Source organism: Dipodomys spectabilis, unplaced genomic scaffold (genome assembly GCF_019054845.1).
Source record: "Dipodomys spectabilis isolate Male_0828 unplaced genomic scaffold, ASM1905484v1 ptg000533l, whole genome shotgun sequence".
NCBI classification, from domain to species: domain Eukaryota; kingdom Metazoa; phylum Chordata; class Mammalia; order Rodentia; family Heteromyidae; genus Dipodomys; species Dipodomys spectabilis.
In genome coordinates this window covers 4,341,276-4,353,801 of record NW_024871210.1, presented here as the reverse complement: position 1 = coordinate 4,353,801, position 12,526 = coordinate 4,341,276, and positions in this window count along the sequence as shown.

Below are 12,526 nucleotides of genomic sequence, written 5' to 3'. Positions count from 1 at the left end.
AAAGAGAGCAGAAAAAAATAGAAACCTAATAATTAATGTTATTATAGAGATTAAAAGACCATCTATTTAGAGAGGAATGTGAATATGTTGAGAGAAGGTGAGGGACATAGAGGAGATGTGAAAAACTTTAAAAAAATGCTTAAAATATTATATAGGTATAAAGAGGTAGTACTGTTATTAATGAATTTAAGTCTCAGAGGTTTTGAATTGAGTAATAAGTTTGTGGATTAAGTGTGTACACAATGGGGGATAGGGTCTACTAGTTAACTACGGGTTTATCTGAGGATGTGCAGGACAAGAGTTAAGTCACATAAATAACAAAAGAGAGGAAAAGATGGAAAGGATAGGAAAGTGAGAAGAAAAGATCAGAAGTTCAGTAGAGGTAGAGAAAAAACAAAAAGATAATTGAGAATGAAAGGAAAAGAGAAAGAATACAAGAAAAGAAAGGAAAGCACACATTCACGTATTCCTAAAATAAAAATTATAACAGCAAAAAAAAAAAAGTTAATGGAAAACAATTATTTTTTCAGGAGAGGCAAAAATTAAAGATTAATAAAAGTTTTAGAAAAGGGAAAATTTTTTTATATATATAAGTTAACAAAAAACAGAAAACAAAAAAAAAAAGAAAAGAAGAAGAAGAAAAAAAAAAGTTCTTTGATTTTTTTTTGGGGGAGTGGTGGGAAGAATCCTGTATCTCCCTTTTGTCTGTAACCAGAGTCTTGTTGGAGTCTCTGGTCAGCTTGAGGTCCTGTTGCTTGATTGGTTTCTTAAGTCAGTTTGTTGGAACAGGCAGAAAAATGCTCTGCTTTACCCAAGATTTTGAGTTCCCCCTCGCAGGTTAGTTTACTGGGAGGGTGATCTGCTTTGAGAATCACACAAGAGGGGGATGCAGTGATGAGGCTAGGTTCTGGGTAGAGTTGAGGCCTTTCAACAAACAGTAGCTTTTCCCTGGGGCTATTTTGTGAGAAAAAAACTCACAGAGTCCAGCCTGGAGCCATTCTCAGGATTTCTGTTTTTCAATTGATTGTGGTGGCTGCTAGAGGGAGGGGCAGCTTCTGGCTCTGGTTACCCAGTGAGGAGAGCCACTCCAATGGCTGGCGCCTGAGCTGGGTGACTTTTCCCTGGATGGAGCTGAGTCTGTGAGGTCACTTCCCCGTTAAGTTTTTGTGACCTGCTAAATGACTAGTTTTATTCCAAGGCCTGAGCTGGAGCTAGCCGCTCCTCCCAGCTTTGTCGGTATCCAAGATGGAGATCACCATTGCTGGGGGGGGAGGGGTGGCCTTCCCTCCTCTGCTCCCTGAGAAGGAGTGAGGACGTCGGGCTTCTACTCACACCGAGTCTTGGATCCTGGGTCGTCTCTGGTCTGCAAAATACAGGATGAAGTTGTCTGCTCCTTGTCGGTTCTTGCTGGTGTTGAGTAGAATCCGCTCGTCCACTGCGTCTGGCTCCTTCGTCCCGGACTGTATCTCAGGTATGACCCCGCGACGGTGGTCGCCACCGCGACCCTGCCGCCACAGCGGCAGCTGCTGGCAAGCGCTCAGATGTGTCTGCTTGGCTTCGCCTCTCTTGACTAACTCTCTGTCCTGTGATGGCACACTTGGTGTGATTCTCTGGCTTGGGACTGTTCACTGGAACTCTGAAACTGCTTTCTATGCAAGAGCTTGTTCAGATTCCAGCTTCTCCTCCACCATCTTCCCAGAACTCTCCTATTATTTTACTTTCTGTAGAAAACACTGGAATATGTATTTCTGAATTCTGCACATGAACAAGAACTTCACTAGCAGTTTAAGTGATATTCAAAAACTAATAAGAACACATCATCAGTTATTTTTAAAAAATCGTGCTTACTTCCACTTCCATTTCTATTGAAATTTGTTCATTGTACACAAACCACACTAATTATACTTGGCCACTCTCTGCTTCAACACATTCAAACTTCACTGAACAATTGAAGTGTGACCCTAGTCAATCTATTATTTCAGCGATGATTTTTCAGTTCTTAAAAATTTACTCTAATATCACCATTTCAGGCTTCACCATGTCTTGGCACAGTTTCTGAACTAGGTCTCTTTATATATATATATATATGGACGTGTCATGAATCCAGGAAAATAGGAAGAAATACTTCACGTGGTTTACAGTAAAGAAAATCCATAGTGGTTTTACTATATAATGTTATTACAATGAACTTAAATCAATAATCCATTTCAATATTTGTGAACGGATGCATAAAAACAACCACAAAGAGTGATTGTTTTATGGGATGTATCCTACTAAAGGATACATGATTTATGGTAGACAAGTAAAATATGAAGGGATACCATGCAAATACCTTCAGATACAATTACAAGAAATATTCCATGGCTCATACAAATAAATGTCTTTTCCATTCTTATGTGTGGACAAAACAAATGCTATTGTGAAGTCAAAATTACATTGTGAAGTGGTATCAGGTAAATATATTCCGAAGGTCTGAAAAATAATTAACCTTTAAGACACATATGCATATCCTCTCTCAGTAGGAACACTGAAATATTGGACTTTGAAATGAGCATAGAAAATTTCCTTAACAGGGTAACATTCCTACGTGAACATTGCTTTCTCAAATAGGTATGGTTATGGGAATTATATGCCAGAGACATACCAACAGTTGGAATATATCACTTGGGTCAAGCCCAGGGTAAGAGGCTTGAATATTAATGGACCAATCAAGCATTCAATACTAATTGCCAAAGAAGACACATTAAAAAAATCCGTGAAATCCTGAGATTAATTTTTATCATGACTGAGTAAAATCAAGAATTGAAGCCGGGAAATCTATCCTCACTTTTCAATTCCAAAAAACATCCATTTATGGGTGTTGAAACAGAGTGGGAAAAAATGTACATCATTTCAGTTTGTACACACCCAAACACAACATTTGCATCCACAAATGGACAGGTAACAGAAATATCTGATCACAAACACAAATCAGATCACATAACTATCTATCTATCTATCTATCTATAAAATGGCAAAGTTAGGATTAGATAAATCTGGAAGAGACCAATCAATAAGTAACATGGTCTCCTACACTGTCACAGATTTTCTCATGAATTTACAGGTTCTTTAATATCATCTACTTTTCAGATGCCAGAAAATTATGACTCCATAAGTAAACAAATTAGTGTAAGGGAAGAGAATTAGTAATCCCATTGGGTCACATTAAGTGTTCTACTAACCAATGAAGTAAGGAAATAGGGTTGGGAACCTGGCTCAGTTGTAGAGCACTTGCCTTGCATGAATGAGGCCTTGGGTTCGATGCTTCAGCAACATATAAGCAAAAAACAGCCAGATGTGGTGCTGTGGCTCAAGTGGTAGAGCGCTAACCTTGAGCTGAAGACCTTAGGGACAGCGCCCAGGCCCAGAGTTCAGGCCCCACGACGGGACCTCCCCCCCCCAAAAAAAGTGAAGTAAGGAAATATCACTGCTCCATCAAACATTACTTCTGAAATTCAGAGAGAAAATACAGGATATTATGAATAGGGGCTGAATAAAATCTAACTGGCTCTTATGTGGAAGGACAAAAAAAATCAGAGATTTTGGAAATACCAGTGAGTATGGGGCATTGTTGATGAATATTGCATTACATTCCTGACTTTGATTTTTTTTCTTGTTAGTCATTGGACTTGAACTTTGGGCTTGGGCATGGTCCTGGAGCTCTTCAGAGCTCTAATGCTCTACCACATGAACTAGAGAGCCACTTCCAGTTTTGAGATGGTTAATTGGTGATGAGAGTGTGACAAGTATTACTGAGTTCTGAGAATCAGATCTCAGACGCCTACAGTCCCTAAGCAACCTGTATCAGCCTTTTTTTCTCTATTATTCAGAGTGCGCATCAGCTTGTCTGTTCCCAACATTCAGGCACACTGCTGCTCTATGAGTAACCATTGTTTTCCTTAAGGATAATGCTTTCGTTAGTCCTTGATTTTGAGGGGATTAATTCCAGAAATGAATCTGAAAAAATCCTTCACTTCATTCATTTATGATTAGATCCTTATTTTTCAAACACGTGAGATGCTAGAATTAATATTATCACCTGGCCTGGCTCAAGTGTGGTTTTCTACCCCCCAAAATTTTTCCCATAATATATTCATTTACCTTTGCATGACAAAGGATGAGAAACTCCCTAACTCAAAGAATAAAAGTATTCTGTTGATCAAATTCTAAATTGATCTGTTCAGTTAGTAAATAGGATTAGTTTTAGTCCTTGCTATAATCTTCATGAATTAGTAAATTGTCATCAGATGCAAGGGTGAATTTATCTATTCTATTACTCCTCCTCAACAATTTCTTCACTATATAAACTGCCAATTCATCCTTCACACAATATTGCAATATGTTTGACATACAGCAGACATTTAAATACAAATACTTAGTATACTTAATACCTTTTCACAGGAAGAATATATGAGGCCTGACCGTGATGACAGGCTCACATAAATTACTTTGGTCTTATGTTGAATAAGCTTTTTTTAAATTTTTTTTCTATACTGATCAGAGGAGAAAATTCTTAACATTACCAATACATTTAGAATCTCTTGTTTCACTTATAAAAAGGAAGAGGTCTCATATTGGCACGCAAGACAAATTACATGATTCCAAATTAAATAAATTTTCATGAAGAATTCCAGGAAGAAACAATTACTGTTCACTTTTTCTTTTATTTGCCTTCTTACCATGTCAGAGAGACTTAATGTTTTCAAATTCCATAAAATCTATTTTCTGACAAGTACATTCTAGCAATTAAAATTCTTTTAAAAATCCCATAAATACTCACTAATAGATAGCATATCTTTTGTAGTTACACATTTAATTTTGAATTTCCAATCTCTACCAGATCCAATGTTTATAGATACTCTATACAGGAATGTAAAATTTGAAATCCATGTGTGTATTGGCTGCTAAAAAAACTCTAAATACATTTTACTATATGTATATTTGCAAAGTTTAATTTGTAAATCATCTCAAGAATCTCCTCAAATAGTTTATAATAATTCGTGGAGAAAATTTAAATCAGTCATTCCTATATTATTCATTAATGAATTTCAGAAGGTATACATGATAACAAACCCATAAGTCAGTACATTTATCAATTACCAATGGAAGATAGTGCCATTTACACTATCAGAATTGATGTGAAGAGATGAATCCTGATGTCATGAAAATGGTTATAAAAAGATTGACCCAACATAATACTGTTATCTATGGCTTCCCTGATTTAAATTGATTATAAGAGAATGAGAACATTCAGATAAGGTAATTCTGATTTGAAGTAATTTGGGTGTTTGTGTTTCTTATCGGTCCTAGGGAAACTATACTTCACTTTTGCCACCAATCATAGGTTCACCAGTTCAGAAAGCAATCGAAAACTTCGTTTTTAGTGAGCAAAATATATGGGTATATAGAACAGAAAGTTTGGTATTCATTTATCTATTTCTTTACTGTGAATTTTAAGAGACAATAGTACATCATAAGGAAAGCATTTTCTTTACCTGTTGTTGTTGGATCATTTGATTGTGCCCCAAACAAAACTTTGGCTAGGATCTTCCAAGGATTCTGCCAAAGGAAAAGTTACATTCTTGATTGAGGTGCTAGATTAGATTAGCTCAAACTTATACATTGATAAAGAAAAACAACAAGGTGTTTTTTTTTTTTTGGGGGGGTCCGGTCATGGGGCCTGAACTCTGGGCCTGGGCGCTATCCTTCAGCTCTTCAGCTCAAGGCTAGCACTCTACCACTTGAGCCACAGCGCCACTTCCGGCTTTTTCTGCTTATGTGGTGCTGAGGAATTGAACCCAGGGCCTCAGGCATGCAAGGCAAGCGCTCTACCACTGAGCTATCTTCCCAGCCCCCCCCTTTTTTTTGATAAAGGAAAACAACAAGGTTGAAGTACTCGAGAGCTTTCCAAGAAACTTTTAGCTGGATAATAAAGATTGAAAAGTATGAGTTCTTAGCCATGTGCAAAATCATATCATTTAAATGCTTGATGTGGTTTTTAATCAGTTAATACTGCATATTTTCATATATTGATATTAGCATACAACACAATCCAAGTTGAACAAAGAATTTTTAACTTCACTCCTAAAGGAAGAAATCATACAACGGCACACGGTAAGTTGAGATTCAATAATGGAAAATGCAGAAAATTCAACCAGTTTTTACCTTTATCCCAGTCTTCCTCAGAGAAAACATATGGCCATTTACATTCAGAACTCTTGTATTGTTTCTTGTTCCATATGATGTTATCTACAAACAAAGAAAAAACTAGTATCACAGTAGGATACAGGTGCAAATGGCCTTCATTGATCTGGATTGTGTTTTAGTTATCAAGCTTACCTACATCATCTTCAAGAGAAGTTTTGTGCTTACAAGTTGCAATATGTTCACTGAGTTGATCTCGTGGAACCAGGTGGCGAGCATTAAAGGGTCAAGTAGTCAATTTGGCAGCAATATCAGGATGATTCTGTATAACAAAAGTTTAAATATGATGAAACATTTTCAAATTTTCTCTTTTTAGATTACTTTGGGCAGTATATCTACCATGGACCTGACACTACGGTATAGGTTCTGTGCTATTACATCCTCTTTTTTAATACATATTTTTATTGAAAAGATACTGTACAGAGGGATTACAATTATGTGACTAAGGTAATGAGAACATTTATTATAGAGCATTGGTACTCCCTCCACTGATTTTCCCTTATGATCTCTTCCCTCCCCATCTCTCCAAGTCATCTCTTCTACTACTCCCGCCCACACAAAGTTGTAAAGTTCTTTTTCAACATAATATCTTGTAGATTTCATTCTTACATTGGGTCAACCTGTATCCCAAAGCAGTACGGAATTTCCTCAAAAGATTCCACATAGAGTTCCTCTGTGACACAAATATCCCACTTTTATGCTTTTTCCAAATGATCACATAGAAGATCATAGTAAAGTTAGCACCATTATTTGTCATAGCTAAGATATGGAACCAACCCCGAAGTCCCTCAGTAGAAGAATGGATTAGGAAACATGGTAAATATATTCAAGGTGGAATTCTATGCCTCCATCAGAAAGAATGATTTTGCTCAATTTGATGGAAATGGAAAGATTTAGAAAAAATTATATTAATTGAAGTAAACCAGGCCCAAAGAAACATAGTTCCAGTGTTTCCCTTATTTGAAATAACAAGTGTATATTTAAGACAAGCAGAAATTTTCAAAAGCGATGTATATAGGATCATAAAAAATGAATTTTACTGTTAATGAGGGGGTTAAGGCAGAGGTCGATTGTAGTTAAGGAGGTGGGAATGAGGGGATGGTAGAGGAAAAATAAAAGAGGAGGGAAATTGCTCAATGACTCCATCAGAAAAAATGACATTGCCCCATTTGTTAGGAAATGGAAAGACTTGGAAAAAATTATATTAAGTGAAGTAAGCTAGGCCCAAAGAAATATAGATCCCATGGTTTCTTTTTTTCCAATAACTAGTATATATCTGAGACAAGCACAAAAGCTCAGATAAGATGATGTTAAGAGCAAAGAACCCCTACATAAAGACAGAAGTTTTTTTGTTTTCTTGCTATTGTTTCTAATGTATCTATAAGTTTCCCCATTGTCAACGTCTAAGGTGTTGGGGTCCCTGGGTAAGGGTCACGAAATCAGGACACAGGGGATGCATAGTACAAACAGCAATTGCAACTGCAGGCTGCTCTTTATTGTTAGTGGGTATTTAAAGGAAAGCAAGCATGATTCTTTGCCAAGATTTAGTCAGGAGACATTCACACAAAAAATTTCAACAGATACATTTTTACTTAACCTATGAGACAATGTCTTTGTATATTATTATCTAAGCTCTTTTGGAGCAAGCTCAAAGGACTTCCCCAATCTCAGGAAAATGCTTGACTAGCTGTTCATCTATGCTAAAGCAAACAGAAGAACTACTTCCTCAGCTCCCAGGGGTCTGTGACATGTGTTTTGAGATAGGAAGAAAGAACAGGTTCCCTCTCTAGCCCGGCATTCCAAGAGCTTTCGACATACACGAACACAGTACTCAGATAATCCTGAGCCTGCTTCATTCTGAACTCCTGAGCCTGCATCATTCTGAACTTCAACATAGACTCTGAGTCTTCACACCCCATGATTTTTATTTATTCATTTTTTGAATGTCCCTTCCCCATGGTATAACTCCTGTATGTAGGAAGTCCTGAGGAAGATGGTGGAAGAGAAGCTGGAGGATAAACAAGCTCATAGAATGCAGTTTTAGTGTTCCAGTGAACAGCCCTAGGCTGGAGAAACACACCAAGTGTGCCATTACAGTACAGAGAATTTGACAAGAGATGGAAAACCCAGCCAGGAGACAGATCTGAGCCTTACAGGTAGCTGCAGCTTCAGTGGCTGCAGTGGAGGAGGTAGCTTCGGCCACCATACCAACAGAGATAGTCTGGGATATAGGCATCAGATGTTGTGGACCAGTGGATTCTACTCACCACCAGTAAGAACTGAAAAGGAGCAGAAATCTTCATCCTGAGAATCACAGACCAGAGACGGCCCAGAAACCAAGAGTGTGGCAGCAGTACAACCATGACATCTGTACCCCTCATGGAGCACCTGTGAAAAGGTTACCCCTCACCCAACCAGAGATCATCATATTTGATACTGACAAAGGCCCTACAAAGCATCTAGCTCCAACTCAGGCCTTGGAAGAATAAATAAAAAAAAAAAAAAAAACAGTTAGAATTTCTGAAGAACCTGAACTGACCTGCCAGGCTCAGATCCACCCAGGGAAAATCACTTTGCCCAGGCAGAGGGAGCTTCATCCCTGGAGGCTTGCCTTGCTTCATTGGGTAAACAGAGCCAGAGCCTGCCCCTGCCCACAGCAGCTTAGACAAACAAATGAAACTCAGTAAACATCAACCCTGAGATAACTCCAAGCTGGGCTCCTTGAGATTTTCAGGAGATAGTCTCTCAGGGGAAAGCTACTGATTGCTGATAAGTCTCACCCCTGCCCAAACCCTTGCCTAATCATATCAACTCCAAGCTGGAGGAAACATCCATTTCCCTCTTTTGTGATACTCAAAGCAGATCTCCCTCTCACTGAACTAGCCTGGGGGAGGGAAGATCACACAATCCTGAGCAATGCAGAGCATTTTTTTGCCTGCTCAAACAAACTGACAAGAAACCAATCAAACAACAGGAAAAGCAAACACCACAAGCAGACCAGAAACTCCAACAAGAGCCTTCATCCAGACAAACAGGAGATACAAGATTTCCCTCCTCCAAAAAAAAAAAATCACAAAATTTTTTTGTCTACTTTGTTTTATTTTTATTTTCTTTAAAAATATTTTCTATTACCTTTAAATCTCATAATTTTTATTTAAGTGTATATGTAGTATGCTATTTTTTGTAAACTCCTTTGACCTTTTGGTCCTTTTTTGTTTTATTTTTCTACTTTTTTTTTTGGTTTTCCTCTTTTCTCCATGACTTAATTGCTGTTCTGCTTATCCCCAGATATATACCCCTAATCGTTTATAAGATCTAATCCCCCATTGTGTACATACTTAATCCAGGAAAATATTACTCATTTCACAACTCTTAAGTTTAATTTTTAAGTTGTATTACCTCTTTGTACATATGTAACTTTCAATTATTCCAATTTTAAGAATTGTTATTTTTTAATTTTTCAGGTTCCTTTTTATTTCTTGCTTCCTCTCATTCTATATTTTTCCTCTATCAATATCATTTCCTTATACTTACATAATTTGAACTGTTTCATTTCTTAGATTTATATTTTTGTTTTTCCATTTTTCTTGCTTTTTTATATCCCTCTTATCATTCTGTCAAATCTATTTCCCCGCTGAGATTAGGGCTTCTTAATTTCACTCTCCTTTTAACTCTTTCCATACATCTAATCCTATTTTTCCCCACAATTCTCCCTAAAACTAATAATTTCTGGTTTGCTAAATCCCTTTCTGTTCTTCTTAGTTCTTTAATCCATGGTTGTTTGATGTTGAATAGATTGTATCTCTTGAACTAGATTGTATCTACAGCCATTTTGATTATGCAACTACAGGACTTTGGTTGTTGCTTTCCTTAAGACTGCTCTAAAACAAAATTGTTGTTATTTTCATATAAAAAGGGCAGAAAAAGCAGGAAAAACAAGAAAAATGGCAAGTCTGGGTATCTCAACTCCCACATATGATAAGCAGGTGACAAACTTTTAATGAATAATTCAGAGGAGAGATCCCAAAAAGCTCTAAAAACAATACATGTAAATGTGGTGAATGAAAAGATCAAAAACCTGCAAAGGACTCGGTAAGATAAGGACCAATAGGAGGAAAACCAGAGATTAATACAGGAATCTCCACAGTGTTAGAAAGCCATTCAGAGTTTAAAACAAGAATTGCATGAGCAGGCTGAGAACAGTCAAAGAGAAAGGCATTGTGTGAGAACATCAAAGAGAAAGACAGGAATTGTGTGAGCAGGCTGAGAACACACAAAGAGAAACACAGGAAGTGTGAGCTTGAGGAAGCTAATCAAAGACAAATACAGGAATTTGATGAGCAAGATTAGAATAGATGATCAATAGCTGTATTCATGAAATTCATAAAAAGAAAGCTGACGGAATCCAGGGAGACCACAAAGGGATTGCTGAATGGAGGCCATCAGAAGGAAAGGGAGTAGAAGGAAACCATAACCAATCAACTAAGTCATTTGAGAATAAACACTGTACACAAAATTAAGGAAGTAAAGAAGTTCATATAAGATAAAAAATTAAACTACAACAGAGAATTGGAAGCCATTAAAGTCGATAAATTCGAAGAAAAGATGATTAAAACAGAATGCAAAAACTTCCAGTAGGTTAGAGCATGCAGAAGAATGAATCTCAGGGATTGAAGACAGCCTAGATAACAGAGAGAGAAACGCACAACTAACCTAGACAAACCCAAGAAACATGATAGATCTTTTCCATGTTTGGAAGTCACCTTCAGAAGGCTTAATCCGAGGATAATGGGAGTAGAGGAATACCGAGAGACAGAAGTTAATGGTCTAGGGAATTTATTTAATAGGAACCTAGAAGAGAATTTATATAACATGCAAAATGATAGGCCTATTTAGGTACAAGAAGCTGTTAGAGTCCCAAATAGAAAAGACCAGAACAGAATATTCCACTGTCAAATTATAATCCATACAGGAGCAATTCAGACCAAGGAAAAGATCCTTTAAGTTATCAAGTAGAAAATATCAATCACCTATATAGGAACCCAATTAGCATAACCTCAGATTTCACAGCAGAGACAATTAAAGCAAGAAGATACTGGAATGATGTGTGCCATGCCCTAAAATTAAACAACTATCAACCAAGAATACTGTAAACATTTCTTCATAACCAAAGGTCAAATAAAAACCTACCATAGCAAAGACAAACTGAACCAATAAATCTCAACCAAACCAGCCAAACAAAACATACTTAAAGATGTCCTACACATAGAAAACCAACAAGACCAAAATTAAGTCTAAAGAATGTGCACCCATACTCAGAATCTAAGAACCATAGGAAGAAGCCAGTTGTCACAGCCTCCAACAAGTTGGATAACATGGCAGGAACTACCAAACACCTTTCATTCCTAACTCTCAATATCAATGGACTTAACTCTCCAATTAAGGGACAGACTAACTAGTTGGATTAAAAAGCAAGAATCTTCTATCTGCTGCCTTCAGGAGTCACACCTTCCCATAAAAACAAACATATTTTGAAAGTAAAAGGCTCGAATAAAATCTACCAAGCAAAGCACCCCCATAAACAGGCAGAAATTTCACTGCTTACATCAGGTAAAATAGCCTTCAAATTAAAATTACTGAGAAGAGGTAAAGAAGGTTGCTACATACGAACTAAAGGATCTCTCCTTCAGGAAGATATTAAAATTCTAAATATTAGCCTAAAAACAGAGCACCCAAATTTATCCAAGAAAGACTACTTTTCCTCAAGTCTCATATAAACCCAAAGACATTAATTCCTAGGGACTGTAACACGCAATTATCCCCACTAGATAAATCAACTTAGCAATAACTCAACAGGGAAACTGCCGATCTAAAGAAATACATAGATCAACTAGATTTAAAAGACATCTACTTAATATTTCACCCAGCAACACCAGAATCCATGTTTTTCTCAAGCACATGGGGCATTTTCAAATATAGACCACATTTTAGGTCACAGGCAACCTTGTCCAAATTCAGAAACATTGAAATTATGCCCTGCATTCTCTCAAACCACAAGGGAATAAATTAGACCTCAATACCAAAAGCCACCAAAGAAAGTCCTGTAAGACATCAATGCTGAACAACACACTGTTGAATGACCAGTGGGTCACTACAGAAATTAGAAAGGAAATTCAAATATTCATGTATTCAACAAAACCTAATGTACAAATTACCAGCTCCACTGGGATACAGCAAAGACAGTACTCAGAGGCAAGTTTATAGCTCTGAGTTTGTATATCAA